This window comes from Macrobrachium nipponense, chromosome 13 (assembly GCF_015104395.2).
Source record: "Macrobrachium nipponense isolate FS-2020 chromosome 13, ASM1510439v2, whole genome shotgun sequence".
Taxonomy (NCBI): domain Eukaryota; kingdom Metazoa; phylum Arthropoda; class Malacostraca; order Decapoda; family Palaemonidae; genus Macrobrachium; species Macrobrachium nipponense.
Window position 1 is genome coordinate 35,959,699 of NC_087206.1, and position 8,118 is coordinate 35,967,816.

An 8,118-nucleotide genomic window follows, 5' to 3' on the forward strand; every position below is an offset into this window, starting at 1 on the left:
TCCAGGCATGGAGCAGAAGGTTGGAAGGAGTCGCTCAGGTGACTCTCACCAGACCGGCTTTCACTCTCACAGCTATCCCCCGGTTCCCAGGGTTGATGTGTTGGTCCTACCAGACCGTCCACGTGTTGAGGCTGTGAACTGGTCAGCAGGACCAGCCTCAGCTACTTCTGGTACCATGGCACGTCGTGAGGACAGTGCTCGCTCTCACTGCGTTAACAGACACTACCAGTCACCCCGACTATCACTCCCACCAGGACCAGACAGCTCGCACGACTGGTAGCAGCTCCCCTGACGCACGAAACTGACGCTACCGTCCTCGTTCCAGCGCTTGTCCGCATGGAGACCGCTGGTCCAGACCTGCAGCTTGATCACCACTGTGGGTTGGCGATCGCCTGCAGTCCTCCCAGCCTGGCAGTTCTGCTTGTAGGCAGGGCAGGAGCGTCAGTTCTTCCTCACCTGTTCCTTTCATTCTCCTCGGGCTACACCGGAAGGAGCGAGGCGAACAGGAGTGACCGTGAGGAGTGCACTCCTTACGGTCTGGCCACGAGAGCCTACGAGCCTGGCTCGGTCCTTGGACCAAGCAGATCGTACACTCAAATGGTTGGAGGAGACCACGAGGGGTCTAGCGAGGTTCTTCCTCCTGAAGGAAGAGTGTCTCGGGAGGTGATCGGCCTTTATGGACCTGACGGTCCATCGCCTCAGGACGCGATCACCCCCAAGATACAGAGGTCCTTGCAGAGGTCATTGCACTGATTCTTCAGCACAACAACCTCAGGGAAGGATTGATGGTTGCTCCCTCTGACCCTCCATTGATGTTGGAGTTGTTCTGGGGTCTGAGAAGAACCCAGAGCGACGTTGGGACTACCCCGGTCTTCCTTGGCTGACGGCATGTTGGACCAGGTGAACACCCTCGTCTCCGGACAGGAGAACTTGCTCAGGTCCAGCAGGTTGGACATGCTGCTTCTCCTTCCTCTGCCTCGTCAGCGGCACTTCTACGTGCCTTTGGTAGACCCGTTGCTGACCAAGGAGGTTGATCCGGAGATAGCTCATCTAACTCCAGGAGTTCCTCTTCACCTGCTGTTTGAGAACCTCTGGTTCTCACAGCAAGAGGCATCCACTGCCATGGCAGCTTTCTGGGTACTGTGGTCCCTCACAGTATCCAGAGTCGCAGCCTCCTTGGGACCTATCGTTACCGAGGAAGATTCTGCGTTCGAGAGACTCTGCCAGTCTTGAGGTAGGGCCATCTACCTCGCCCACCAAACGGCTAACCTGTGGGCCAAACTGGTTCGGAGGAGACGGGACCCAGTCCTGACTCGAGTAACCAGAGTGGCTGGTTGAGAGGTGACAGCGGAGAGCTGAGATCAGTGACTGCTTAGTACACCAGGCACTTACGAAGACTTCTGGACAGTCTCATTCAACTGCAGCCAAGCCTCGGAATTGGCTAGCGCTTTCTCCGCTCCCAAGACATCAGCACCGTCGAAGGTAGTGCGAGGTAAGACCCAGCCTTCCTCTTTTGCTTCGAGAAGTGAGCGTCAGCCCTCCTCTCAAGCCTCCTTCTCTCACGGGAGTGGAGCTAAGCGGAAGGGGAAGAGAGGGAAATGGTAGGGACGGCGTTCCCCCTCACCTGCTGCTGGAACACCTGGTCCACTTTCAGACATGACCCTGGTTCTGCCAGGGACGTAACACTGTCACAAGAAGTAAGACCATGCTGAGCAAGGAGCTGTGGAGATCACGCAAGATCAGTCACCAGGTTTATACAGCCGACTTTTCCTGGTGGAGAAGTCTACGGGGAGCTGGAGACTGGTGATAGATCTCTCTCCCTTGAATTGTTTAGTTCACCAGACTCGGTTCTCAATGGAAACAGCACGCTTAGTGCTTGATTCCATTAGGGAGAACGATTTCCTGCTTTCGGTGAACCTGAAGGTTGCGTATTTCAAATACCCATCCACCAGTCCTCCAGGAAGTACCTCCACTTTATCCTCGACGGGATGGTGTACCAATTCAGGGCACTTTGTTTTGATCTCTCAACCACCCACAGGTGTTAACGCGAGTGTTCACTCTGGTGTCGGCTTGGGCCCATTCGGTTGGGATACATCTGAAGAGGTATCTCGACGATTGGCTGGTCCTGGCGAGCTCCTCCTCGCAGTTGCTACAGGACAGAGATCGACCCCTCGACTTATGCCGCGATCTGGGGATTGTGGTAAATGTCGAAGAAGCGAATAAAGTACCTGGGCATACTGATCAATCTGTAGCAGCACGAGTCTTCTCCGCAGACTCACAAATCAGCAGGTTCAGCAGGGAGGCAGTCAGATGGTTGCTGTCATGACAGGAACAGTCAGTGCAGACGTGGCAAGTCGTGATTGGTCGCCTGTTGTCACTAGAGAAGTTAGTACCTCACGGGCATCTTCACCTGTGGCCTCTTCAGTGGAGACTAAAGGAGTGCTGGTCACAGGCACGGGATCCACATCCTTCCTGGTTCCTCTCATGGACAAAGTAAGGGAGGACCTGGCCTGGTGCCTAGACGACAGGAACCTCTAAATAGGTGCACACCTGGAAGAGTTGCTGGTTACAGGAGTGTGGAACCATCATGACAAGCACCTTCACATCAACTTCCTGGAACTCAAGACTGCGTTCCTCACACTCCAAGAGTTCCAGGAACGACTGATGGGACATTCAGTATTGATGAGCGACAACACCAGAGTAGTGGCATACGTCAACAGACAGGGGGTACCTAGTGTCCCTCCTGTTGCATCAGTTGACGATGTAGGTGCACGAGTGGGCCATAACTCACTCAGTAGAGCTGTCAGCCAGACACATTCCAGGCAAGAAGAATGTAGTGGCAGACAAGCTCACCTGCCAGAATCAGGTGATTGGGGCTGAATGGTCACTTCACCCAGACGAGGCGGAGAGGCTCTTCGACTTGTGGGGGGGTCCAGAAGTGGATCTGTTCGCCACCCGGCACAACAGAAAACTTCAGGTTTTCTCCTCAGTTGTGCCAGACCCATGGGCAGCTGCAGATGATGCGTTCCAACATCTGTGGGCAACCTCATAGTCTACGCCTTTCCCCTGTTCTGCCCAATTCACAAGGTGATCAGCAGGGTGCTGGTTACCAGCAATCTTAGGATGATTCTGGTGGCTGAGGCCATTTGGTTTCTGGACCTGCTGGCTCCTCTCCCGGAGGCACCGTGAGAGATTCTCCCACGACACAACCTGCTGTGTCAACCGCATGTAGAACGGTACCACCAGGCAGTTCATCCCTGTGTCTTCATAGCTGGCGGTTATCCACCATCTCTGCGAGCGAGAGGTCTTCTCGCCAAGCAGCAACAGAGATGGCTGGATACCTCTGCAGCTGGTTTCATAGACGGGGTGTCTCTATCCTCAGAGCCACTCTTCAGCAGGTATCGGATCTCCTCATCTTTCTTCACCGAGAGAAGCTCCTCTCTGTCTCCGCAGTCAAGGATACAGCACCGCCCTGGCCCTAGTCCTTAAACTGCAAGGAGTTGATATTTCCTCCTTCATGGAAATATCTCTCCTAATGAGGAGCTTCGAGAGGTCTTGCCCATCCTGGAAACTCAGGCCCCCTGGGTGGGATGTGACTCTTGTCTTAAGGAGTTTGACTCGTAGACCCTACAAGCCTCTCCAGAAGTCACCAGACAGGGATCTGACCCTCAAGACTGTCTTTCTGTTGGCCCTGGCATCGGCGAAGAGAGTAGAACTTCATGATCTTCCTTTGATGTTAAACACTCGAGGGGATGGGGATCGGTTACGCTCGATTTTGTCCTGGATTTCGTAGTAAAGACTCAGAACTCTTCAGTCCCTGACCCCAGGTTTGAGTCCTTCACGATCCCCTCCCTAGAAGACTTCACCGATATGATGCGGGAGATGCTGCTTGTCCTGTGAGGGTGCTACAGCGCTACCTGAAGAAAACTCGACACCTCAGGCCCGAGTGTCGACGCCACTTCGCTAGCACTGGGGTGACCAAGAAGAAATGTCCAAGAACACTGTTTCTTTCTGACTTCATGAGGTAATCAGGAAAGAGTACGACTCAGAAAGGAGTGCCAACACCAGTACCTTTCATCCGAGAGCCCACAAAATCAGAGGCATTTTTCCAACCCATGCATTCCGCAAGAACTTGTCCGTTGCACAGGTGCTGAAGGCAGGGGTGTGGTCCAACCAGACCACCTTCACCTCCTTCTACCTTTGGGATATTGCCCACAGGTCCTTAGACACTTTTCCTAGGGACCCGTGGTGGCTGCTCAACAATGTGATACGGCATGAATAGAGAGTGAATGAGAGAGTGACTGACTCCGCTTCCTCCTCTTTTTTTCCCTCTCCCTGCGGGCAGAGGGTAGCGGTCGTCATGACGTTGGACAGGACGACGATGCAGGTAAGCTACATATCCGAACTCCATTTTATCCCTTTCATTAGGGATAGAAGAGTTTATCCGTTCATTCCCTAGCAAGTGGGGAAGCAGACACCAGTAAGAAACAAATCCAATACTTATTTGGCTTCTTACTCAGGACCTAGTTCTTGCTTGCTATTCATAAGAGGTACACTTGCCTCCCTCTTATGAATTGGTCCAGAGGTCTGACCACTGATCTTGCAGTGCCCACTCTGATCAGTTGGACAAAGGCTAGGTTCTCCCCCCATTGCTCTTACGACCAGGGAGGGAACCCAGGTTGGGCGAACACCAGTCTATTCACAAGACTCAGATTCCACCCACCAATTAGTGAGTCTTCCTTATGTAAAGGACGAATGGTTTGTATAACGTGTTGGAACAAATCACAATTTTTGGAAGTAAATTGTATTTTTCCTAACTATACAAACCTGAGGTCCTTTACATATAGTCCCACCTCATGCCACCCCTCACTCTGTTCCTGGCCCTAAAGCAGATATGTTTACCTCCAGTCGTGTGGGACTCCTGGCCATCGTACAAGCAGTTAATGCCGAACTACCTTGTTAGTAAATCTTACGACCAGTCCAGCTGGCGCTGAATAGTAATTCCTTATGTAAAGGACCTCAGGTTTGTGTAGTTAGGGAAAATACAATTTACTTCCAAAATTGTGATTTTCAAACCATTTTAAATTGATTATATGGTTTAGTCCATTTAATTGACAACAGATTTTGGCAACAATAATGAAAAGGCAGATTTCCATGGAACTGAGGTAAGTGAATGTGTTAAATAGGAACGATTAGCAGATTCAGTCTGTTAACTTCAATTATTGTACTGTGAATTTTTTCAGGTTTCTCCACGAAAAGGCAGAAGAGCTGGGGTTGTAAACTCTGGACCTGATTCCTTAGGAGATGCTGATGACCTGTTGTCCTCTCCATCAAGATCTGCCACAGTATCTCCAAAAGTAGTATCGTGCTTTTTGTTCATATGCTAACAAACCTTCGGTCTTAACAATAGGATAATTTTCTAGTGCCTAGCTGGATCCAGTTAAACAATTGGAGATTGAAAAGCAAGGAATCTGTGCGATCTGGCAACGTGTGTGTATATTGGGGGAAAACTGGTCAAAGACCATGCACCCATGCTATCACGTTTAGTCTTTTGCTTAACTGCTTGGGTGAGAGACGCAGTTGCTTACTCTCTGCCATCCCGGTTGTTTGCCCGTTTTTTCCCTTTTGCTTGTCTGTGTCTGTGTGTGCTTGTGTTATTATGGCTTCCTCTACGTCTTTTCGGTCTCAACGTATGTGCCCGGGGATTCAAGGTTTCCTGTGTTCTCGTTTCCTGGTGTCTTCGGCTATGGATCCACACTCCACATGCAGTAGGTTTCGTGCTAATGTTTGTACTATAACTAATCCCTGCCCAGAATGTCGTGTGTGGCCTAAATCACAATGGAAGTTATTTTATAGTAAGAGAGCATCATAGAGTTTCGACTCTTCCTTTGTGGGAAGAGTTTTCATCGCCTCGCCCAGGTGCTTCGTCTTCTTCCCCAGTCGCACCCCATGATGCTAGAGTTGTCGTGCCTGTGTCTCCTTCCTTTTCTTCCATCGATTTGTTGTTGGAAGTATCGGGAGGCCCTCAGGCTGATTTAATGTGTATTGTTGCCCCCTCTTCCTCGGGGATTAATTTGCTTCCCGGTAGGGCGGACGCTATTTCATCAGTTTCTTCTCTTTCAGGATCGGAGGTGTCCGAAATGGTGGCGCTCTGGGCGTTTCTTGGTCGTCTATGGGGTTCATCCTCCTTGGAGAGTTTGCTGACACATTTCATGGATGCTCGCCTCCCCCCTCAGGCCTCCCCATCTCTACTTCCTCCCCCTGGCCTTCTCTGCATTGGTACCCACAGTCAGCATTTTGTAGTGCACTGCTTGAGTATCATCTTATTGCTCCACCAGTAAGGCCTGCCACTAGCTCAGGTCAGGGGGAGGCTGTGACGTCTCTCTCAGCGCCATTGCTGACGTCACTTCCAGTTCCATCGGTGACGTCGCTTCCATCGGTGACGTCACTCCCAGTTTCTTCAGTGACATCACTCCCTGCTACGTTGGCATCATTGATTGGGGCTGCTGCTTGCCTCGCTCCTCTGTGTCATCATTGTTTGCTCCTGTGACATCATCGCTGCAAACCAGGACCTATCCTCTTCCATCCGTGTCATCTGCATCCTCTGTTTTGTTTATCCGTCTGAGGCTTTATGTCAGGCGGTTCTTAAGAGATTGAACTCTGTTTTGGAGGATAGGTTTGCTGCCTTCTCTGCTGAGAAGGCTGTGAGCAAACGTGTTGCGTCGCCTCCTCCCTCTCCTGCCAAGAGGGTGTGTAAGGAAGGAGTGCTGTCTTCCTCCCCTCCAATGCCTCCATCTCTGCTGCATTAGTGTATCAAGCGTTGGAGGGTTAAGGACTTTGTTATTTCTTTGTCAACGAGTGAAGAGTGGCACGTCCGTGTTCTTGAGAGTATTAGAGTTTTGTCTCCATTCCCTGTGTAATCTGCTATTGCTGCATCATCCTCTTCTTCGGGACATGAGTGTGTTGCAGCCTCGCACATATGTGCGCATGTTGGTGATTTATCTGCTGCTTCTGCTCAGGTGCCTATTCGTCGTTGTAAGGATCTTAAGGCGCCTTTGAAAAGCTCAAAAGTTGTGAATGTGGAAGTGGTGCAGCCAGGGTGTTCACCTTCCCCTCCTGTTGATGCTGTTCGTGGTTCAACTCCAAAGAGTTCTCGTTCTGCGTCAAGAGTTCAAGATGCTTCTCCGTCGCATGTACATGCGTCTGCTCTGCATGGACACGTACATGGACATGTACTTGAGTCATCTATTGTGAGTGTTCGCAGTAGTGTTCCTAGTGTTGTGATTGGTTCATCGCAGGAGTTGGTGCATGGCCCCCAGTCCAGGCAGGTCTTTGGTGTCCTGTGTTGGCTGGCGCTTCAGGTTCTTTGGCTGCTGGGTCTGCAGTTAGTATGCATGAGGAAGGTGTGTTGGATATGCCTGCATCTTCTTCTCGTCATCGGTGTCCATTGTCAGAGCAGGAGGAAGGAGACACAAGAGTTTTTGTCTCCATTGCCAGAGCAGGAGGAAGGAGACACACAAGAGTTTTTGTCTTGTTGATCTTAATCGTGGGTTTAACAATCTGGAAAGTAGGACTCAGGCTTAGTCATCTTTCACTCCTACTTGCTTGGAAGCCTTTATGGGGGCTACACAAGATCCTAAGTCGTCGTTTCAGCTTCCTTTATCGGGGCATGTCCAGTCGCGGTCTTCCAAAAGGTGAACACCTCTGTGTCAGACTGGGACGGATCTCTTCGATCAAGTGGTTCTTCCAAGTTGCTTCCTCCACCACTCACGAGGCATAGGAAGTATTACGCTATGAACTCTGCCTGCTTGTTGCCTCGACATCTTAACTGGTGAGTGCACCTTCTGTTGCCAGCTTGTTTCAGTCTGGGGGCAAGGCATTTTTGTATCTTGCCCATCTTAGTGTCAATTTGTGGGCTAATCTTCTGATCAGAAGGGATGCAGTGTTGTCCAGGATGCCAAGAGCGGTTGACTCTAAGTCCATTTTGGCACTCAGGAATAGGGATCTGTTGGATTCTCAGGTCATGTTTCCTCGGACTGAGCCGGAGGACGCGATAGACTGGCGGCAAGCTGACACAAAGAACAGGCTGGTGCACCAGGCTGTGTCCAAGTCAGAGTC